The 25563-nt window shown below is 32.5% G+C and overlaps 1 protein-coding gene across 13 annotated transcripts in view; it reads left to right on the top strand.

Annotated features, from left to right (window-relative positions):
* Window positions 1–25563, top strand: part of LOC118187454 (uncharacterized) — a 533306-nt gene that overhangs the window by 307386 nt on the left and 200357 nt on the right. Inside the window, exon 1 of one of the 13 annotated variants that reach the window (XM_085808876.1) lies at window positions 13736–13865. The exons of the other annotated variants lie outside the window; for them this stretch is intronic. The gene's annotated coding sequence lies outside the window, so the exon portion shown is untranslated. Of the gene's footprint in view, window positions 1–13735; window positions 13866–25563 lie in introns of those variants that run through there. 13 annotated transcript variants of the gene reach the window in all.

Here is a 25563-nt window from a genome sequence, read left to right as displayed (position 1 = left end):
GAGGAGACTGCAAACATTAAAAAAAACTAGTACAGTTTGTTTCGTATACAAATAAGAAATAGTATAAATACTTCCTATTAGCAGTGTTTTTCAATAATTCGATCCACCTTGGCAACAGTATTATCAAAGATATTCTGAACTTGATGTGAAAGCTAAATAATATGTCATACCACGCCTATACTGTTCAAAGCAGCAGAATTTTTGCAGTGTATCATGTACTACAATTCAATTTTGACAATACCTTGTAAAGTCAATTTGAATACATTAGACCACATATACCTTGTAAAGTATTTTTCCCTCCTTACCGAGGGCCTTCGCAGTGTAAATGAAAGAGCATGTCTAGTCAGTATTCGGGAGATTAGGGGTTCGAATGTCAAAGACGGCTTTTCTCATTTTCCTTGTTTTCTACTCCGTAATAAACTTAAATGATTTTACAGTGGCGCCCTAACTATAATGTGGTGTACGATAATTCGTCATTACCAGAATTTGGCGTCTGAGCCTCCGTCTATCGAGTTACCGTTAAAGTAGGGAAGAACATAAAGTATTTTCTTCCTCCTTCCTCCCTGCCTTTGTGGTGTTATTCGGAAATCTGTCCGGCTAGCAATCGGAAGGTCCGGATTTCGAGACTCTCCGAGGGCATTAATGACTTTTTGGAATTTTCTGCTTTGATGAAAAAAACAACTCTACAACCATACGCAAGAGAGATATTGAAAAAGTGGATACGGTACAGGAAACCAGTCTAAGCAAAAGATGGCTTCTTCTAACTCTTTCGTTTCTCTTACTTTCAGTAGTTAAATCCTCCAGCAACTCCCAGTCTCATTCATATACCATAACGTTGCTGCAAATTTACATTTTTCCTTCAAAATCTGATATAATGATCTGCTCAGTCTAATATATATTTATATCACTTATGGATATTTTATGTTTTATTGCTGAAACTCATTGTAATGCTGGAATGCAACTAGAAAGTTCTTTGGTTATTAATTATCAGTGTAAAGGTAAAACAAAACTACTGTCTTTAGATTTTACTATGAAAATTTCTGCCTCAAGTTTATAATGAAAAAAGTTTAATAATAACTATGTTTGGTGCCAAATTCCTTGCCGTTTATCTCTTTATAAAACACGCATTATATTGTATAATTTACAATAATTATGTCTTTAAGTAGTATATTTTAAGTCATTTATTATTTGTCATTAAGTAGTATATTATTTTTATAGTCAATTTTATACTAATTATGTATTTTTAATTACTGGAATCATTACATTTATACAATTTGTGTTTTGTATAATTAGGAAGTACTTCTGTAGTCGTGAATAGGTAAATATTTAATATAGAAGGCAAGTTTAAAATAAACATCGTGTTACAAATAGTTATAGCAAACGATGTGAGTGACGCATATTTACCTGCGATACCTCAAATTAACTATTCAACTATTCAAATTTCCAATCACAGATTCTCTATACGAGATCCTTTTGTCAAGTGGCATACATCTACTTTACAGTCCAAAGGAGCAAATGAAAATGTGTGCTTCACATGGTCTCCAAACTCACCGGAAATAGCTTCTTGTGATCAAGTCCTAGCTTGCTGTTCCACGTCAGCCTCAACAATTTTGTTCTCAAATTAGCTCAAACCAGAAATATCCCTTTAAATTAGCATATGTTTCCCACCCCCTTGTGTAAAGAACGGTGACTTTTTTCTTCATTCTTTCTACCCAAACAATCATATGATTTGTATTTGACATTTTCTACCAAATTTAATAGCTATCCCTCTTTTTCTTTTGCTCTCCCTTTTCCGTTCTTCCTTATTTTTCTTTTGTTATTGGTGTTTACATCAGCTTTGTAAAAATGTGTTAGGAAAATGGTGGAGTTTACTGAAACTCGAAGGGACAAAATTTCCTCATTTATGATGACAGGTATCTGAGATTTAAGCATATTTATAAAATGGAAATGAGCTCTGGGTTTGTCTGCCTACCAGTTTTCAATGGAAATATTTAGGTAGATATATATAACAAGGTTAGGTAGGTTATTTGAATATGGCAAAGCCACAGGACTATTTGCCTATGCGAAGGGATACATTCTGAGGGAAATTGGCTTGTATACACGTAACACACGGGGAAAACCACGAAAGCCAACGAAGCAACCAACTCGTTCGCCTGAGTTTAAATCCAAACCAAGTGGAACTGCCAGTATTCAGCAGTCTTAACCGCTTGTACACTGGTGAGCATATTATTACAAACCCAGACGATGAAGCAGTAGATTAAAAGAGTCATACATGTATAAGCGATGATAAAATATTGCCGTGAAGGAGAGTAGAATGAGATGTTTAAAAGATGCCGGGAAGAAGTGATGGTCATTCTGACAATTATACAAAGAAAACGTTTTCTAAAACATTTGATAAATGTTTGCATTTTGCAATTAACATACCGAATTTTGAAATTTTGAATATACAAAAACATCTATGTATAGAAATGAACATAAAAATAGAAATATTCTGAAATGTATGAAAGTGATCGTTAATGATATACCTGTTTAATTAATGATCAGTATCATTGATCACTGATCATCAGATGATCATTAATTACATCATTTTTATCAGTAATGATATTTAATAATTTCTATACATTTAATGACTTAAATTATCATTTCCATACATGTATAAGTGTAATGACTTAAAAGTATAGAAATGATCATTCATTGTCTATCAGCATACAATATATTATTCTTTACATTGGTTTATTTCAAATTATTGAAATAGCAACAAATTATTTTTTTTATTATTAATTGTTCCTAAAACGTGAAATAAATTGCATCCTGTCTACTGAATAAATTGGTGATAAATTAAATTCGAAACTGTAGAGCATATAGAAATAGTGATGCAGTATTTAATCTTTTAATGCTAATTAATGAGTAGCTTCAAAATCTAATAACAGAATTTTATCGCATTTGATAGAAGTTATATTTTAATATTTTTAGATTAGACTCTGAAAAATCTCCAGGGTGTCCTTCATTGTTATTCTGGACAACATATTGGCAAAGCACATTTAAACATGTGATATAGATTTAATAGTTTTAATTCTGTTACTCAGAAACGCTGGGAGACAAGGCTAATTGCCTTGGTGACAAAGCTAGGCTTTTGTATATAAATAACAAATATTACAACATAATCTGGAATATCTAGGGTAACGTGAGCTGATGCTATATGGGACAACTGGTATCTCAGATAAAATGTAAGATCTTAATTTTGGGTTTCAGAATACAGTTACGAAACAGTGGTCTAATTTATCTCGTACTACATCATTTTTAGCAACTTTGCACAACTTGAAAGATTTAATGTCATGTTATATAATATGCAGCTCCGCACATCATTTATAAATTATAGCTATGGTATAGTGCATAGAAATAACTTTTGTTATTTGAACGAATAGGATGTATTATTAAGAAAAAGTTCTTGGATGTATTATTAAGAAATGCGCGTATGACTTTTAATCACCCAGTTTGCTACAGGCTACGCACATGCTGTGCAGATCAAAAAAAAAAAAAAAACTGTAAGTCTTATTCAGCGTGAAATGGCAATAGTTGTCAGAGTTGCTAATTTTCCAGCCATGTGGTTTGTTAAACGAGTAGATAGCGTACTGGTGATAGACATCATTCGAAAACGACGGACAACTAAAGCGCTATGCCTCAAATGGAGAACTAGGTGCCTTGCAAGGTCAATAATCGCAGCCTTTTGAATTAATCCAAATTTGGTTGAAAAAATCTTTTTTAATACGCTTTTTCCTCTTTTACTAGTTTTATTTAAAACTTAAAATGAACTTACTTGAAATAAAAAGAGTGAAAGGAATATTCATTGCAATAAGCAGTTAAATTGATTTTTGCATTTATTGGCCTTAAATCCAATTGTACCTCATTTAAAATGTCCCATTTTTGCATATTTAGCACGTAGTTGTTAGATTTTTCAGAATAATAATGTACATTGGGATATGCGTCTGACTGAAGTCCTTTGGAAAGTGTTCTTGCAGCGGTTCTCAACCTTTTGATTAACGCGAACCATCTAAACAAAAGTTGAAAAAACTTTAGTACCACCACTACATTTCACAATGATTATTTTTCAATTTCTGAATAGAAATATTAAAAAAAAATATATTTTGCCATTTGCACAACGTGTTGGCTATTTGTATTAAATATGCACACATAAAAATATTACATTAAAAATTAGTTAGCATTTTAATTATCAAAATTTAAATTATAATACTTTAAGCCTAAAATTTAGGCCTGTTTAAGAGAGATCAATTTCTTAATGTATGTCTGGTCCTATTTCAGTTAACTTTAACCGTAAATAAGAACGTTCTTTTAATTTTGTTCTATATTGTTTTTTAATATAACATGGAACAAAATCCTTGTTCACACAAATAGGTTGTGCAAAGAGGGAATAAAATTTAATAGCTTTATTTGAAATGCCTTTAATTGAAATGCCTTTTTTAAATTCTTGTTTTCAGTTTAGCCTAAAGTTAACGAGTGTGTTATTATTGAAATCTTCAGTTAGAGTTCGATCACAGAAAATTTCTATCAATTGTTCTTTTTCTTGACGATATTTTTTAATTTAATAGTCAAAAATACTTTGTTTCTTTGCGGACCAACTATTTTTCTCTTGTGTACCATCAGTGGTACGCGTACCACCGGTTGAAAATCACTGGGTCATAGCAAATTTAATGCCGAATTTCTAAAATGAAAATTTTCTTCAAACATGACATTTGAACTCTGAAAAAGGGGAAACTGAACAAAGCTTTTTTATATCTTTAAAATAGTATCTATAGCTAAAACTTTTGTGAGACGATACCAAGCTGCCATTTCGTGGAAATGCGTAAAATAAGATTAAAAACTTCGGTTAAAATAATGCAAAATAAAAATCCCAAAACAGCCATAGGTAAGTGTTATATTGTTGGCATCATTGACCTGCACAGAGCCAGCGGGAGTGGGCCTGCTAGGGCTGCACTGCAAACGAGCGCCAACACAAGTTTCTCTGAAAGTAACTGATGACATGAATTTTTATTAATAGTTTTGCTTTTATAAACAAATATTTGGAAATAACTAAAACAGAAAAATGTGCAATTACAGAAATTATGTCTAGTGCAAATATATAATGTAAAATATCTTTAGAATGAAATTAAAATTTATTGTGCATAATTTTAGGCACAGGAAGAAGTTACTATTTAAAAATTTTAAACATCATTCAATGCGCAACATCGCATTGAATTGACGAATTTTGACTTGCTTATTTTGAAAAATTGAGACATGCCATGTACCATGTATGTCATGAAATCAAACGTTAAAAAGGTTATTCCAAAAACTCTAACAATTTAGATTAATAAAAGTGATTCACATTTTGCATAGAAATTATTCATATTTTGCATAGAAATGATTCACATTTTGCAATACAAAGAACAAATCTTGGAAGTTGAATTCTTTCACAGGCTCCAGTTTTAGAAATGCCTACCATTTGAGTGTAATCCTCGAGACATCTACGACGAAAAAAAGTCATTTTTGACTATGTAGACAAATTTACTACAGGTGTTTTAATTAATAAATATTTCATAAACCGGAGTTATTCTTAAAACATGTACCACAGCAGTGCTATATGTAATTAACAGACAATCTTGAAAATACTGTTGCTTTTTTTTTTTTTTTTTTGAATTCGTCTCTAGTGTTCTGTTTTGTTGTTTCTGTTGATACTATATTTCTAAGGGTTTGCTACATAAAATTTTTTCTGACGTTTCTATAAAATAAATTTGACCAAACCATTATTAAAACAAACTAAATACGAAGCAATAAAAATATACTGGTGCAGATTTTCTTAAAATATGTGCTGTGACCTAAGAAGGATGCACTAAATTTCTGTTGATGGAAATATTCTCGAGTTAAAAAATGGTTTTGGTTGAAAAGTTTACCCCTCCTCCTGTCTGGATGTTTTTCAGATACCTGATGATAGGTATCGCAGCTAAGAATGTTAAATGAAAGCGGAAATGCCATCTAAACGCAGGCCAAGGAGGCATTCAGAAATGTTAGCTAATAGCTCGCATCCTCTTTGAAATTTAAGAAGCCATATATCGTTTTGTGAGAGCTATACGAATTCATATCCAGAAAGAATTTCTGACAATAGAGGAAACCTTTCTTTGGATAGGGCTTAAAATTAGGTGTCAAATTTTTCAGATAGTCAATTCATTTCTGATTATAAATATTCCAAGTCAGAGCTCCTTCTTTTTCTAAACGAACTAAATAAGGCCTTTTTCAGACAGAGTTTTAAACCCTTGTAATAAATAAATTTATATTGTTTTCATTTACTCAACCGAAGAGCGATTTATTTATTTAATTAAGAAAGCATTTTTAAGACTGGAGTGTAACTACTGTAGAATTCCTTTCATCTGAAATAATAGAATATGGTCATACTGGATACGTTTTCAAGTAATCCAAAGCAATAAAAACAATTATTTAATATGCTGTATATTGAAACTGCACATCAAATATAATAAATAACATATTTTTCAGTTTTTTTACTTATTTTTTAAAACTTGTGTTTCGACCTTTTAAAACTTCTGATATGTGTTGATCTGCTTGGAATATATATATATATATATATCTTTAAATTCTTACTTCTATTTCAATTATTACTTTTAAACTACTAAAATGAGTTGGAAAATTATACGTTTAAAAAGAATTGTACTATAGTTTAAATTAGGAAATATTTAAAAAATATGTCAATTCTACAAAACATGAAATACAGTAAACTTTTGCTGAACCCGTACTTGCTGAACGCGATTTTACGTATACGCATTATCTCAATTGCCTCCATTTAATTTGACCAGCCGAAAAATTTCAATTATACGTGGTACGCTGCAAAGCGTCAGCCGCGGTGCGTTAATCCTCTTTAATGGCTGGTGTGAAAAATCATTCATTAAAGACGTTAAACAATACTCAGAACAGCAAAACCTGAGCTTTAAAGTTCTCCTAATTCTCGATAATTTTCCAGGACAGGGTACTGAATCCCTCACAACACTGCATCCATATGCAGATATTTTATTCCTTCCACCGAATACACTTCTTTAAATCAACCAATGGGTGAAGGAATGATGAATAAGTCAAAGCCTATCACGTCAGGCCTGTTTATATCTCTGCAAAAAAATAATTTAGGAAAGCACGACACGTTAATGACATTTTGGAAGCAATTCGAGATGAGATACTTCATAGAAATTAATAAACTCGTATGGGAAAATGTGACCTCATCACCAATAAATATATTATAGCAACAGTGCTGGCCCGAAGTTGTTAACAATTTAACGATTTCTATCGACTGAAAATAAAGTCAAGGAAGTGGTACAAGCAGCAAAATAGGTGGCGAAGGATTTTCATAAAAGAAAGACGTACAAATCAAAGAATTAATCAAAAATAACGATAGCGAAAAGATAAATGAAGAATTGGATGATCTTATAACATTAGCCGATGGTGAAAGCAGCGATAGTGTGTAAGGATTATGTTAATTTTATTAACAGTTAAATTTTGAGTTAAACTTCCTTTCCTATCACTTCTTAATTTCAATATACCACTTACGGCCCAGAACGTAGTTTTAGAATCACGTCTGAATGCTAATGAGGAAGAGCGGTATTTAACTGCGAAGTTCTGCTGTCTTAGTGAGAGAGATACCAGATATTCTGGCTGCACGAGTTCGCAGGCTACTCTCTCGTAAGCTATTATTACGCTCGGCCGTACTTTAGGCCCTTGATAGCTTCGCAATCAATTAGCGTTAAGGGGCCAGCTCTGTTAGAATTTTGATAGCTTCGGTTATATTCTAGTTAAGATTCGTTTAGTTTAATTCTTAGTCTCTTAAGTTGAAGCCCAAGTGTCGGCTTTATTGTACAACTCCAAGATGGAATTCTGTTAAATCTTATTTGAATAATAAAGGGTCTTTTAACCCTTTCCAAGTTTATTCACTGTCTCACGAACTCAAGCTATCATTCGCTTACTAGTTCTTAAGATTCTTCACTTTTAACTGTAACTTAGAATTACACAGTGCGGAATCCTACAAGTGAATAAGATAGACAGCCCTTAACGTACAAGTAGTTAAACGAATTGTTAAAAAAGGCACAGTAATTGTTTGTTTTGTAATGGATATTAGCTCAAATGAAGAAAGAGGAGAACACTTCATGAAAGGTATTGAAAAACTTTGCAGTTCTTACAACGAACCGTTTAATGAGTTGCATCGTCACACTATTTAAAAATCACCAAGTGTTTAAAAAATAATTGTATCACGTACATTCTTATTAAGCAGTAAAATAAATCCTTTTACTTAACATTTGTTTCATTGTATCAGAATAATATTTAGGTTTGTATAAATTATGGATAATTACTTTATCTGAACTATACCTGACCTGTTTTTTCTATAGAACACTAACTCTGTAGAATTCTATTTTGCCGTGCCCTCAGTGTGTTAATGACGACATAATAATTCTTGTTACTACATCTTTACCTCATTTTTCTTTTTACGTTTTCTATGGGCTTCTGTTGAGTCTCTACAACCAAATTGCTTTGGTTTTCAAAAGTACAGATTTTAACACTTTTATTTTTCTCCAGCCACACTTCTTCTGTTTTTTTCATTTGTGTTTTTAGACTCTTGAACACCAGAAATAACTTCAGAGGCCAGATATGTATTGCCCCAGTGTCAGCAGGTTATTCCTAGTTTACTGTAGCAAGTGGCCATAAATTAGCATTAAACTCAATTCATCCCGAGCTTAGCAATACGATTCACTGTGCTGATACTGTCGTTTTTGCCAACTAGTCAGATGTATTCGTTTTTTTTTCCTTGGATAATTTTGAAAAATGTTTGTTCAACCGGTGCTCGGATAGACCGCAACAGAGATAATCCACAAATCTGTAGTCGGGAGCTCAATATATTGTAAATTTCAGTGACTGACAGCACACAAATTTCCTCAAAGAACACTAAAATGTATAATATATTTGTATAATATATTTTAAATATAATTAGAAGATTTTTATTTTATGATTTAGTAGCTTAGCAACTTAAAGCTTGTTTAATAAAACGAAATTTCGAACTCACATAATTTGTCAGACATTTAAAATTATACTCTGAAAAGATTTACTTCGTAGTTTACTTTTTACGCATACAGCCAAGACTTTTGAAGTGGTGGGGGGTTGAACACGATTGTCAGTCAATGCTGTCTTGCCCCACCATTCCTGTTGAGATGGATTTCGATTAAGTAATTACTGATATATGATATGGTAATTACTGGTAATTACTGATTATTATTAATTACTGATTAATTTATGGTAATTACTGATATATGATGAGTAACTACCTTAATGAGGGACTAAATGAATTATTCAGCTCAATTATGTAGGTATTTTTGAATATTACGCCCAATAATGTCAAATTTAATAGGCTAGTTAATTTTAACTTAAGCTGTGCGATACGATTTCTGGCAGAAATCGCTCAAACAGTTAGCTGACTGTTTAAAAATTAGGACTATCCGAATGAAAAATCATCCGAGTGGTGGCAACACTATTACTGGTATTGAAGTTAAATTCAATTTTAAATCAAACAATAAAAAATTCCGTTCTAAATTTGAAACGCTTTTTGTGAAATTTACTGTGATTCAAATGATATCCACTGCTATGCTATATGCGCCAAAGTTGATAGTGGATAAGACGCTATGAACAAAAATGTTTGCACCGATGGAGTTGTAGGATTTGTAACAGAAGACTTATACTACTATACCTTCAAGCATTCTTAATTTTCTGATATCTAAAATTAAAATAACCTTAATTCAACTAATATTCTCGCAGTTCATTGAGGGCCCACCAGCGGCCGAGCGGCAAAGTCCCTGAACGCCGGTACTTCGGTCAGAGGCTCGAATCTCAGCAAACAGTTTGGTTACATGGGCCTTTTTCGTGGTTTACACCATGCGTAACGTGTATACGAGCCAGTTTCCCTTAAAACGTTCTCCACGAAGGCATCCCTCCCCTTAGGCAGATCCTTGAGTGCCTTGCTATAATTAAATAAACCAAGCCCAATTCATTAGAAAAGGCCTCTAATTTTACCTATATGTTGAATTTTATTCCCTTTCCTTATTTCACAAAACTGTCATTTTATTGCACTCTGCTGTTTCTAGTTTAAGAACTTTTCGTTCATATTTTTGGTGAAATATTAATTTTCCTTTTCTTCATTAAAAAGTTAAGCAATTCTTTCAAACAAGTTGAATAGAAGCAAACCGGTGGAAAATCAAATTGAAAGCAGTTCGATCTTCACGATATTAACTATGAGAAGTTTTTATGATGGATTTTATGAAATAGTGATGGAGAGCATTTTTAACCATGCAGTATGACATGAAGCACAAAATGTATGTGTTAAAATGTTTATATTTAAACTGATATATTTTTTTTTTGCCTTCGTCGGATTTTAACTGCATATTTAAATTCAAACTTTTCACCTACATCTAAACCATGTCCTTTTTGGCAATTTAGAATTCAGCGAAGGGAGATAAATATTTTTCCTGAAATAAATCTTGGTTACAGCAATATGTAAAAAATTGCCAAAAAGGACATGGTTTAGATGTAGGTGAGGAGTTTGAATTTAAATATGCAGTTAAACACATCAGTTTAAATATGAACATGTGGACGAATCATTGCAAGCGCCTGAAGACAGATTCATAGCTAATGTATTTTGTATGAGCGTAGATATCGTGTGGATCATTTTTAATGAATGTTTTGATCTACTAAAACTGCGCTATGATAATTTTAGTTTCCAATACAATTTATCTGAAACTGATAAAGAAGATCTGCGAAAAAAACTGCAACAATTTCGGGAAAAGAAAATAAAAGGTATTAAAAAAAATCCAATCGTATTTTAAAAGATATTCAAAGAATTTTAAAACTCAAAATCCTTTTGACATTCTGCAGTTAATTACATTTAGAAATGTAGCCTTTCATTAATTATTGGCTTTACGAATATGTCTCAGATGTTCATGACACTTGCATTAATAGCAGTCGAAAATTAAAATTATGTATGTGCCGAATTAAACATAAAAAAATAACTTTCCTTCATTTAAAGTGTAGAAAAATAAAAATTCATGCGAAAAAAATTATTATTTAATTAAATTTTTATGCATAAATGTTTATTTAATTTTTAAATTAAATATTTTTGATTATTTTTAAAATATGGCTTTGTTGTTTTATTTCTACTTCTAAATTTCCTTCTCTCATTTGTATAAAATAAAAAACTCATCTTGAAGAGCTCTTTTTTTTTTTTTTTTTTTTTTTTTTTTTTTTTTTTTTTTTTGTAATTTACAGACGGGCGCCGAATACCCTAGCGTAGGTCCTCGATCTAATTTTATAAATATGGGTGTAAAAACGTAGACTGTGTTAAAATCAAGTAAGGAGATAGTAATTTATTTAGAAAAGGCTTTTATTTAAAATTTGTGAAAGAATTAATGAACCAAGAAGAAAAAATAAATTATCTTATAGATTAATGTGAACACGAAACTAAGTTGAATAGAACTCTTTACAAAACTTTTTACGAAATTCATCTATTTTATATCACGAATAACAAAAAAGTGATGAGCTCTTGATAAATTTCTAAAAACTTTCGCTTATATGTTTGACAGTGCAATTCATTTAAGAGATTTCGTTGTTTGGGAGCCCACACTTTTATATTTGTGATATAAATTGTAGATAAATCGTGTAAAGAGAACTACTTAATTTCTTGTTCCCATGAAACTGCGTCATAAACTATTTTTCTTTTTACCGTTCCTTAATAATTTTATGAGTTGAAAGTAAAAGCGTATTTCATAAAAACTCTTATTTATCTATTTTTTTAAATTTTCAACTCTTTTATTTCTAGCATTTCTGCTACGTCTAAAAGTGAAACAAATTCTCCGATTTTGCTGAAATTATTTTAAAATTTTATATAAACTTCATTTAACAATAAAATTCTGAGAATTTTAGTTTGTTAAACAAAAAACTGTACAGAAAATCGTTACATTTTAAAAAATCTGATTTAGGTTTAGGAAAAAAAAATAACTTCACCACATTATATCGTCCTCCACAATGACTGCCTGAGCAAAATTCCAATTCGACAAGGGCATAGTTTAAAAAATGGCAGAGTTTTGACAATAGTGGCAAACACCAAGAGCTAGTTAAATGAAAAACTTATAAAAATACGGCTAGTTAAAAAAATTCTAGAAACCCCACCTATTTAATATATTTTTATCATTCTTGTGTTAAAAGCAACGAAGCCATCGGGGAGGTATTCGGTTTCCTGGCTTCAAAAAATTCTAAACAAACTCTGCAGTTGCGCCCTAACTAAACGTTGGAAGACGATAATTCGTCTCCACCAGTGATTGGCGACGGAGTCCCCTCCATCCCAAAAACCGTTTATTGGAAAGAATGCAAGATGTTTTCTCCCTCCTTACCGCGTGCCTTCGTGGTGTATTTGGAAGCACGTCCGGCTTGCTCCAGAAGTCCGGAGTTCGAATACTGATGTTAGCAACCAGGATTTATCGAGTTTCCTGCTTTGAAAATTCTAGTAAATTCTATAAATTTGTGAAATGGAAAAAATTAAAAATGACTTTGCGGATTCCATTGCAAAAAAATTTGAACGCTAATCTGTTCTGTTTTAGATTTAAAAAATGAAATGAATTTTAAATGCAAAATCTATTAATAAAAAATGATTTTCTAAAATGCAGAAGACCCCTATAGTAAGCTTCATTTCTTTGCAACAAAGGTAATGAGATTAACAAATTGAATTAAAATAGATTTTAAACAAATCTATGCAGAAGAAAGAAAAATAGTGTGACGCAATGGCATCATAATCTTGAAACTATCTATTTCCAAGTAATGCCCAAGGAAGAACCGAAGACTTCCTCGTCTTTTTCAGATTATAGCGTATTTTAAAACAAAATATACAAAATCACCAGTAAAATTCACCAGTTTTATCATTCCTGCTTAAAAAGAAAGCGAAGAGTTTGTTTTATTATTCGCAAAAATTTCAAAATATTTTAACCAACGTATTTTTTAGATGTTGAAATTTTAAAGTCATAGACCTTAAAGTAGCCAAAAACATTTGAGCGATTTTCGAGAAATCATACATTCTAATCGAAATAATTGGAGCGGATTTTGAAAATTCACCAAAAAATCAGAAATTATGTTGAACATTTCATACAAATTTCATTTAAAAGATTTTTTTCCGCTCTATCTGATGGTGTAAGTAGCAAATTTCTGAGATTTTTGGGTTTGCTTGTTGAAATGAAGGTTCTTGCGAAAAATCGTTTCAAGATTTAAAAAATCTAAATGTAATTTAAAAAAATAATTTCGCCACATTGTATTATCAACTACAAACCATCTGTGTACAAAATTTGAACTCGATAACTTATCAAGAAGTAGTTTAAAAATTGGTGACAGTCTTTTGACCATAACGACAAACATCCAGAATGAGTTAAATGAAAAGCTTATAAAAAATTACCAAATCTGAGGTTGTACTGGGAATAAAGCTGTCAAGGTTGAGAAGGGAACGGGTTAAATTGGTACTAAGCCGCTCCTTGCGATTTTTTTTTTTTATTATTATTTTTTTGAAGATGGGAATCCGTTAAAGATATTGTTTTTGTTCCACGACTGCTGTCCGACCTTGATGAACTCAAAATCGCATTATCCATCGTCAATTGCACCCGATACGCTTCTGTGTGTGTGGACAGAAATGGACTGCAGACTGGATGAGTGTCGCATGACAGAGGTATCATTTTTAAAGTATTTGTAATGTGGGATGCTAAACTTGAACAATCAAAGTTTCATTGGATTCATTCCAGGTAAATATGATGTACTTGATATTTTTTGCTATAATCATTGATCACTGAATAATTCATTTTCACTTACCCTATATTTTAACGTATTCCTGAAGACTGTTTTTACGATCTTGCATATAAAAACAAGTTGCTGGTAATGTGTTAAATCCACGCATACCGAGCGGCATAGAATGCCTTAATAAAAACTGAAATGTATTCGAAATGTGTTTTATTTACCATTTCTTGAACTCAAATTTAAAATAGAAATCGCTTTTTATCTTCCTAGTGTTTTCACTTTTTTATAATTTGACAATTTTTTTATTTTAGCCTTGATTTAACATGTGGTTTCGTTCTCATAATATAATAGTCATTAAATCCAATTAAAACGTTACTAAAGAAAATCTTAAAATTTCATACATTTGTTACACACTAATTAAAATTTAATACATAACTAAAACCGTTAATTGCTTCAGTTTATTACATTTTGCAATGAAAATACTTCTGACTTCAGTTTGAAAATAAGTTTATTTCATGATTTGACCTAACTATTTTAGGGAAAAATTTAATAGAGAAATATTTTATGTTTTTGAATGATAAAATTTGCAAGGTAACAGCCTTATTAAAAATAAAAAGAAAGTGTATTTATATTTATTTCCGATTTGAAAATTTACATATTGAAATAAGTACAAATTTTCAATCAGTGATGCAAAAGAAACGAATATTTGAAAGAGAAAATTCTACTTCATTTAGATGCAAACATTTGTTTAACAAAATATTCACGTGAGAAGTCCTTTTAAAAATGAATGTAAGTATAAATTAAGATTAATAATGTAGATATATATCTATAGGATGTTTAAAAAATATGTTTAGAACTTTATTCCCTTAAGTATTAGTTCTGTATATGCAGTTTCTCTTACAAAGTTTTCCAAAACAAAGTCGAAAATTTTATGAAAAACCTTTCGGCTCCGAAAGTGAGAGACTTCTCAAATTATAAAATCTAATTTTTATATGATCGTCGCAGAAGTTCAGTCAGTAAATATTCATTTTGCCATTAATAAGTGAAATGCAATATATTCTATACTTCATTAATACTCTAATTGCAAGCGAGGCGAACACACGATCCGAAAACAGGTGAAAGGCCAATTTCTTTTTTCCCCAAAATGAAAAATTTTACAAAAAAATAAAAAACTGTTTTAAACAAATTTTAAATTTCGCTTATTAAATATTTCTCAACACATTCTTAAACAATAATAATAATATCAAAAAGGGAAATTCAAATATATATTTATTTTCTATCTGATATCTAAAGTCTGGCACCTATAAGAAATTTTGGTTATGCTTGTGGGGTTTCAACCTTTTATCTAATAACAAAGTGTGTAGGAACCTCGTGAACAGGTAAGCGAATTCAGTTCAGAACCTAATACGTAAAACTCAAGAAGGGTTAATTACCCTTTATTTCTCAAAATAAGAACTTAACAGTCGGATCCTTTCTCAGAGCGTTCAGCAAAGCTTCCACTTGGGCTTGAACTCAAAGTAATAAGAAATAAAACTTAACTAATGCTTAACTAAAATATATAGTCGAAACTATCAAGATTTCTAAGTAGTTGGCCCCTAAATATCAACTTAACTGGCGCAGCTATCGAGGGCCTGAAATACGGCGGAGCGTTGTAATAGCTTAGAGAGAGTGTAGCCAAAAAGCAAATGAGCGCTAGTCAGAATATCTGGCTCTCTAACGAAGTCGGTAGAACTTAAATATCGCTCTTACCCATTTGCGTTAACAGCGATTCTAAAAACACATTCTGGTAAGAAACTGTAAGCTGAAATTAGGAGGGATAGGAAAGTAGCTTTAACTAAAGATAACTGTTAAAAATTTAGGACAAAACTTAAGTGCTTTGTAATTGTATTCAAATGCATTGGTAGCTAAATATTCAATTCTTAGGCTGGGATTTCTTTAAAACAATTATAAAGTGTTTAATTAAGCCTCAGCTAATTAACTATAATTTAAAATAAACTTATTAAGAAAATTTACTTAGTGAGACAAAACTTGAGAATGAAGAATAACAACCTAGTCTCTTTTTCGTATTTAATAATTTTTTCTTGGCGCATGAATACAAATGTATGTGTTTGTATTTAAATAATTATAAACTTCTTTATTTCTTACAATTCTAATAAAGCCTTGGAAAGATTTTATTAGAAATTATCTTCACCACGGGTTGTAGATGCTCATCGATTAAGCGGGTTTTCTTTTTAACTTTCAACTGTGAAAAAAAAAAAAAAAGCTGTTCACATATAAATGTATTCACAAACAAAAAGATTATTCTTAGTGAAAAATTCATTACTGGGCTTATCTGTTTCTTGACCAGTGCGAATAAAAATCAATAAAATCTGCATCTGCAAATCTTTTGAACACGTTTTAAGTCACACGATAAGTTAACTGGCTCCATTTATAGATTTTCTTGTATGATATTCATGTTCGTTTTTAACAGAAATGAAATACAATAAATTCGAACTTTAAGTGACTAAAAACTTGAAATATTTCCAACAGCGTACTTGTAATAAAAGCATAGTTGTAATGTCTTTGCGGGCTACATAAAACTGCTTTGGTCGCCACATGCGTCCACTGGACCGCCAGTTTGACACCATTTCTATGCGCAATATTCTATAGTTCTTACTTTTGCCTTCCTACTTATTCGAAGGGTTAAATTCTTCAGAAACTGTTTAAAAGGACCTCTCTTAAAATGAAAAAAAAAAAAAAAAAAAAAAAAAAAAAAGAGGAACAAAAGAAGAAATCATTCAGAATTAAAACTAAAAATACTAGTTTATTTTACTTCTGTTTTTTAATTTCACTTTTTAATGATTTAGAAAGTATTATTTGCTTTGCTCTTTTAGTACTAATATTATTTCTTATATAGGTTTCTTCTTTTCTTATATTCTTATATATTATAATAATAATGTTTCTTGTTTTGTTCAAATAACTTTTCAGTGCTGAATAATTAGTTTATCAATTGTTTTATTATATCAGCTGTAATGAGTTCACACCATTCTTGTAATGAGTTTTCACAATCAACAACTTCCTATTCCTTCGTGTAACGCTGGGTCGAATAAAGCCCCGAATAGTCATTAGACTTTTTTTTTTTGTAATGGAAGATGTGAAAATGTGCAATGCTCTCACCGGGAGTCGAATCTGGACCTCTCGAATACACGCTGAATGTGCTACTGACGAATTATCGCCCACAATCTTTTAGTTCGGGCCCCCATTGTAGAGACATTAGATTATTTTGAAGCAGGGGACAAGAAAAATGAGCAATGCCCTCGCCGGGAGTCGAACCTGGACCTCTCGAATACGTAGTGAGTGTGTTATCATTACACCATGAAGGCATGATGGAAGGAGGGAGAAAATACCTTATAAACTTTGAACAAAAGCAAAGTGATAGAAATTTTAGTGCTATGTAATAAGTCCCTTAGTTTTTCTATAGCAAATGCAAATGTCTGTGTATTATGCACCATAAGTTCGTGAATTTTTAATCAAAACACCTTCATATGGTATTCGAAGTAGAATAATTTCAGTTTTTGTTCTGTGGAATTTTCAAAGAACATTTCGTTTGTAGTTTGGAAATTCCACTTTTGTCTCTTTAGGTTCTCCAGTTCTCTCTCAAGTTCTTGAAGATATTTTCAAATTCTCTTATTTCACTGGGTAAATTTGGTGGCAAAGCAATTATTACGATTTATTAGTGTTTGGGATAGCTAATATTAGTTTTAGATTTACGACAAGCTGAATCATGCCAAAAAAGAAAAAAAAAAAAAAAAAAAAAAAACGAGTATTTTGATACGGATAATGAATGTGAAACTTAAAAAAATTTCTTAGCATTCTTTTGACACAGTATATGGATATCTTATACTATCAGTAGTCACCATGACAAAGCACAGTTTTCACTAAACGTATTATGCGTTCTTTATGAAATGCTTCTTTCTGAAGATTATAACTTAAACACGTAACCTGGATAGTCATTGGACGTACGATGCATAAATTTTACTGCTGAAAACTACCTTTCTCCAAACCGCTTGATCACATAACAATCTATGTCTATATTTTGATCTGCAGCTTTAAATGTCATAAACGATATTTGTCCTAGGCACACGTAATTTGAAATCTGATTTATAAATTTCGTGTTGTTGTTGTTACTTATGGTCACTTGTCTGACAGGCACATCATCCCAAGCCCACGAAATTCTTGGTGACAACAAGTGCAAGATACGTCTGTCGTTGGCAACAACCTTGAGCACCATACAGGTGACACTGCAATTAACTCAGTTTCGCCACCAATTTTGATGGAGAGCACCCCGGGGAAGAAGCCTTCGAGGGTTTCCCACCCCTCTGCCCTTCCACCAAACCACACGAGAGAACATTCGGCTCGCCTCATATTTAGAGTGCCGCCGTGCCACACAGAGACTATACATTTACAAACATTCATGCCTTCTCCGGGATTCGAACCCGGGCCCTTCGGCACAGCAGTCAGCGGCGCTAACTACTATACCGGTTGGGAGGCTATAATTTCGTAAATACAACCAGTCATATCTAGATTTTCCATCTCCAATGAATACGCTTTAGCTTTTGGAAATGCTTTTTCTTCATGGTTGAGTCTCCATACATCTCTTTATGAAATCGTTAGACTTTAATCCTTATTAAAGTGATTATTTTAAAACTATGGCTACTGAATGCAACCTCTGTACGCTTACTTACTGGATAACATTTAAATTTTGCTCAAATAAATCTGTTTAGCTTTTCTTCTGTTGTGTAGACCTGATAAGGATTTTCTTATATTCTGAAATGTGACTCATTCGAAGCAAATATAATAAATAATTAACTTAAATACAAGAACAGACAATTCAGTCCCACAGCTACTAACAAGTGAGCCAATCTGTATTCTTCTCTAAACCTATACAAAATTTTCAGATATCCTACTATTTGAATCATCCCCTAAAGTTATTCTAATTTTGAGAATAATTCAGAGAATTTTCAGAATATAAGGTAAATTGTCTAGAAATCATAATTTAAGTGTTCTGAGCATATTTAGACTTTTTTTTTTTTTTTTTTGTTGAATACGGTATAGACATTAGCTGCTTTTGAATACCGAAGAGTTAATATTCTAAATTATTTTGAGTTTTTGGCTTAGAGTTGCAGAAGAAAAAGAAGAAAATTCGAAGGTACACTAAAAGATTTTCCGTTTACCAAGGTAGGCATTCGCTGGAGAAAATTATTTACTAAGCAATATGTTTTTGAAAAGCCTCTTGAAAAAATTTTTTATAATAATAGATTTATATATAATCAAATTAATTCGTATCCTAAGATCTCACGTAACCGGCAATGCAAATATCTCTTATCCAATCACAGATCAAGATTTCTGTTAAAGAACCGAAACATTTAACACTCGCCCACGCGAAAGCTGAATGCGTGGTCATTTTCGTTGTTTGCTGCGCGCTAGGATGCTCTCGCCTACCTTTCTGTCTATCATTCACTGTGTGGCTTAAGATGTAAATGTCAAAGAATGTTACAAAGTTTGGGTGCAGGATTACGCTGATGATGATGTGTGAATCAGTTTATGCATCTAGAAAAATGTGTTATACTGTCTACCTAATCTATTGCACACACACGTTTGTATATATATATGTGAGTGTTAATAAAATACGACGGCTGCTTTAAGAAACGATTAGCGACCTCAAAATTAACTATTCTCTGAATTTTATGTTCTCCTCCTAAATTTATCTATTCTCCCAAATTCTAGATCTTTCCATGGAACTAAAATCCAAAATCAACCAATCACAGATTAGCTATACTTATGCACCTACTTAATATAAATACTGCTCGCAAACAACTACGTCAATCCTTTTCCTAGCTTGCGCCATACCATGAACTCTACGCTGCTATGCTCACTTGCCTAAACTGACGTCGTAACCTGTGTATATAATAATTATTGTAATTGCTTATGATCTAGAAGTATCTTACCTACCAAGATGATTTGATATTTGTGAAAATAAAGTTTAGTGATTCATCAAAGTCCAGTTTTGTTATCGTCATCTGTATGCCTTTCCACTTAGCCATGTCTACAGCCACAAGTTAAAAGTACCGGATTCCTCCTACGCAATTAAAATACTACATATATAGAATTAAAATAAAAAAAAGATCTTAGAATATTAGACTTCAAGCAGAGAGATAAAAGCTGAACTGCAATCTTCTGAGATGTTTTCAAAGAAGGAATTGGAATTTTAATCAATGATGTAATCTTACGTAAGACTGAATTTTCTTGGTCTCATAGTTGCATAATATCATTAAATATCTTCCATGAGAAAATTTGAAAATATCAGACGGTCATAATACGCCGAAAATATTTAGTTTATCTATTAATACCTTTAGCGTGTTTCCAACAGCTAATTAAAGGGAAAAACCGCCAATTCTAGTCGAAGCAATAAAAGTATTTAAAAATGTAGCTGTGGATCGCATAGTTGGTTTGGTTTGGTTTATTGAAATTACGGCAAATCACACTAGGACTATCTGCTTAAGGGGGGGGGGATGCCTTCGTAAAAAACTTCTATAGGAAACTGGCTCGTATACACGTTACACATCTGTACATCACATGCATTGAAGTACATGCACAACAGAAGAACCTTCTGTAATTTTTTTTTATTATTTTATACTATCGCAATTACATGCTACTTACATTTATTATTAACGCTATGTTTATAAGGTATTTCTCCCGCTTTCTTAACATGGCTTCGAAGTATAATGGTCAGCACACGCGGCGCGTATTCGAGAGGTTCGCGGTTCGAATCCCGGCGATGGCACTGCTCATTTTTCACACCTCCTGCTTTCAAAAAAACCTAATGTCTTTACATGTTCAACTCATATTTCACAGCTTTCTCCTTCTCAGTTTGTCAAACTAGGCATGCGCATCTACATTCGACATACTGCATTAAGGATTGTGCATTAACGCTGAAGTTTTATGTACTTTAAATAGCATTAAATTTCCTAAGAAAGTACTTTTATATTTTAAGAGGATACGCTTTCAGGATACTGCCTTCAGACTTGTTTGTATAATGTATTTGAAACTCAAATTTAAAGGCTATATTACATTTAAGAATATCCAATTAAGTGCAAATAAATGTTTTTTCAGGCATGAGGAAATGTTGCAGTCAAAAGATTAAAAGGAATGTTAAAAAGGGAAAAAAAGCTTAGTTTCAATTTTCTGATAAAAATATATATAAATATATATTTGAAAATATAATTTTACTGCAAAAATGATATTTGTTAAGTATTCGCGGTGCCAAATGTGAAACGAGTGAGGCATTTTTTTCAAGTGAAAAATTAAGAGGCGTCGCAGAATTTCTACATAATAAATTAAATATCAATATAAAAGTAATAAAAATATTAAAGAGCTCTAATTTTGAGATTTACCACACAAGTTCTAAATTTTCGGTGACAGCTTATCTATAAGTTCGATGCTGCTGAAAGTAACAAGAAAGTATACGAAACATTAGCATAATTTTAATATTAGCTTTCACTGTAAAAGTCTACAAGCATTGTAGCTTTCAGTACACAAAGATTCATCATTTTGATTCTTGAAACTTAAAGCCGATTAAAGACTTTATTATGTAACTCCATGCTATAGCAAAGACGTACTCTCGCCTCTAAGTTATTGAAGGCCATGGCCAACGACGAACGTTCTCTTCCTTTCGGCCTTGATGAATTCGTAGATCTGATCTAAGACTCTGACTCAGATCAGGACTATAAACAACAACAGCAACTCCTCTTTACAGAGATAGAGGTCTTGTGAAAATTGCCTCAAGCGTAACCGCAAAGGAACTTCACCTTTCGATAACATATATCCTGAGCTATTACGCATTATTATTATTTAATACAAGACCCTCCTGCTTACATTAAAACAAATAACTGATGTTTGCCTTTTTGTTGCTATGTGAAGGTTCGCACATATTCACTGAGCATAAGATTTGATATGATTTGATAAATCAATGAAATACTCTGAAGAAACAACGAAATATTGTATTGTGTGCAAACTGAAGAATTTAAAATTTACCGAACAAAGGCAGTGATTTTAGAAATGCTTTTTCAAATTCACGAACATTTTTTATATTGTGACCATAAGCGATAAGCAACGGAGGACGTGGGCACTGTCCCTTTACCAAAAGGTTAATCGGTATAGCACCACGTCCACCTATATCTAGAGCCTAAAGAGGAATCACAAGACGCCACGCACCAGGCGCCCAAACCCAGAGCCAAATTCAACCCGGGGGCAGTCCAACAGACCAAATGCCCACGAAAGACAGTCCCAACAACTGCCCAGGCCCCACATTTATTAAATAAAATAACAAAAGCACGAGGGGCCAGAAAGGGCGAGTTTTGACAATAAGCAAAAATTTTACAAAGGTGTAATACACACAAATATAGAATATGCATAAGCTAAAGTACAGTCTGATGTTGGGCAGCCCAATAATATACAATGAGTAAAATATAGACAGTAGAATTAGACTTAATGACAATATAACATAAAAATAGAGAACATAGTGACATAATGAATGTAAATGATTACAGCAATACACAGAGTATATACCAAAAGAAATAAAAATAAAAGAATACAATAGCCATCAGTGTGTGACTGGAAGTACTGATACATGGGAAATGCGTAAAGCATTCAGAATTCGACTCAATTCAGAAGACTAACAACTGGATCGGGATACATTGCATTGCCAAGTACATATATTTGACAAAGCAACATATTGAAAGTAAGTGTAATAAACTAGATATTCGCTATGACAAAGTCATGTTACAATACCGCAGGTAGTGATGTGATACAGAAGAAGTAGGTAGCGTACAATATAATTTGATCTCGATACGCATTCAATCCCTAAAGTACAACAATAGTTAGGAAAAAGGAATATGTTATACAAAATATATTTAGCATGCAACTGTGTTTAAGGTACACAAAGGTCGATACATTGGTTACTAGCAATTATGGTACAGGATTCGTACCAAACTTAGTAACAGAATGCAATAGCGGTACAATGCAATTGATCACGTGGTATTGTGGGAAAAACATGTAATAAGGCTAATTATACGATTATGAGGAATAAAAATAACATATTTAGCCTGCATAAAAGTTAACGAATATAGGATACCATACAATACTATACAATATTACAATACAATACAATACAAAAAAAATTAACATATTTAACCTGTACTAAAAGCCAACTGATATAAGGTACTATACAATACTATACAATACCACAATACAATACGATACAGTAGATATTGTGACCCAACGGATAACATTTTTTACGAGGTTACAGAGCTTGGTACATAAAAGAGCAATTCTTAAGACAAACCAAATAAACTGGCGCAGCAAGTTCTTGATTAATGATTGAAGGTTTTTACGTAAACGCCTGCGTCATTAGAATTATGTAGGAATCATATGACATAGATTAGTTTTTGAAATGTCGCAGTTTACAGAGATTTGTGATAAGCAGATAATATTTTTTGAGCTGAAAAGGGAAGTAGACAAACTAAAATGAAGAATTAAGGGACTATTTGCAAATTAAAATTATAACTTTGTCTTAAGTATTTTTATTATCTTATATCTTCCCTTTCAAAGGGAAAAATATTTAGCGACAGGAAAGCCTTCTTAACGAAAGTGTTCTACAACAGTAAAAATGAAGAGAAGTATTACACTACAGGAAATATAAATCATGATTTTTTTATCTAAATAGTAGTTTGAATATAAATTTTGAGCGTTAATTTTTTAAAATAATCACACTTTTTAAAGTCCTATTAATATTTCAGTGAAATTTGAGATAAGGTCTCTTTTTTTACAAAGTCCAAACTGTAAGCATGATTCTTCAGGACAAGTGCTTTAAACGTTTTTCTAATCCCACAATACTGAAAGTTACAAAATTTTACCTAATCTAAACTTAAATCATCAAAAGCGTAAATATTATAATTTTCACATTTATAATTTGCATTTTAACTTCATGATTATGATAATATTCTGTTAAAATTATGGTTGTAGTGTTGTTATATTTCATTTGAAATTCCTTATTTTACACATAATGAAGGCCCAACAATTATCTAAAAACAAGCATTTCCATCTAAATCTGGGCAAATCCACATTAGCTAGCTGGTGCTTTACTTCACCAGTGGTTAAAGGGTGCTCGACAATTATTTGGAAAGGTCTCAGTGCCTTGATTAGGTAACTATTTTTTAGAACTGCGCTATATCATTGAATAGTAATAAGAATAATTCTATAAAATATATCACATATGCATTCTCATAAACGGTAACCAACTTTCGTTTGTATGAGTGGGTTAAAAAAACACTTGTTCAGGGGTAAAATATAAGCCTCTGATTCTGAGCTAGTACTTTTGCAACATAAACTATTCTCTATTTCTCACATTTAAATAAGGTAAGGGAGATTCAAAACCAGTTCAGTTTTCAGAAACAAGAACAGATTAGGACGAAATTGTTCAAGAGGAGCAATTGTACTCGTGCCCAGGACGATGTAAGGAAACGTGCTCCACGTGACCACCCTCATTCACCTGCAAAATTTCAGGTCGATGGACAGTGTGTTCAGTAGCAGATCATAATTAATCTGTTGTGAGGCATCGCACATGAAGCGTTATGGAGTTCTTTAAGTCATTCAACGTCTCACACGGAGTTAGATCCGGTGAACGTGGTGGCCAGGGATTAGGAAAGGAGCGACTAATAACGCGTTCCTCTGTGAAGTGTTGGAACAATAGCACCTTCACGGACCCATGGATGTGTGGGGGAGCACCATCCTGCATGAAAATGGTCGATGTAAGGACTCGGCTTTGATGTAGTTGCGGCATAACAATCGTCTGCAGCATGTCATGGTACCGACGGCCCGTAACGGAACATGTGACAGGCCCACGATCATCGATTTCCTCAAAGAAGAATGGACCAAGGATGAATGTCGCCGTGAATCTACCCCAAACTGTGACCTTTGGAGACTCTATAGGAATTTCAGTGTGAATCCGCGGATGTTTCATAGCTCAAATGCGGCAGTTCTGAGAATGCGGCAGTTCTTGACTGTCCCATTGAGGTAGAAATGAGCCTCGTCGCTCCACAGAATATTCCATGGCCATGACAGATCAACAGTCATTTTGTTGAGAAAACTGACTGCGGATGAGAGACGTTGCGGCTTGCCCCTATCAAGCAGCTTCTGGGTATGGCTGATCTTGTATGGAAAGTAGTGCATTATGTTTCTGAATACTTTTCGGGAGGTGCTGTAAGAATAGGCTGTCTGTCTAGAATGTCGGTGACTGTGCGTCAACAAATACCGGTGTGACACGTTTACGGCCTCTTCCAGGTTGAACTCTTAATTTTCCCATCTCTTCAAATCTCTTAATCGTGGCCCGGATACCTTTAGCAGACATTGGTCCACGCCGTAGGTACTTTCTACGACGAAATTCACGAACTGCAGCAGAAGCATTCCCCTTGTTTTTGTAAAACAACCTCACCAATAACGCACGTTCAGCTAAAGAGACCGTCATTTGTATAGCCGGAAACATAGACATCGGTTTCCTCTCCCAAGTATGCAAATCTCGACATTTTTTTCCGGTTTTGCATTTTATTACTCATAACTCTTGTTCTGGATTGTTAATATTGTTCCTGTATTCCGTTTTGGTCATTTATT

This window comes from Stegodyphus dumicola, chromosome X2 (assembly GCF_044657685.1).
Source record: "Stegodyphus dumicola isolate Sdum_Otavi_A_Nest chromosome X2, ASM4465768v1".
Classification (NCBI taxonomy): Eukaryota; Metazoa; Arthropoda; class Arachnida; order Araneae; family Eresidae; genus Stegodyphus; species Stegodyphus dumicola.
This window is presented reverse-complemented; position numbering and strand designations above follow the sequence as displayed.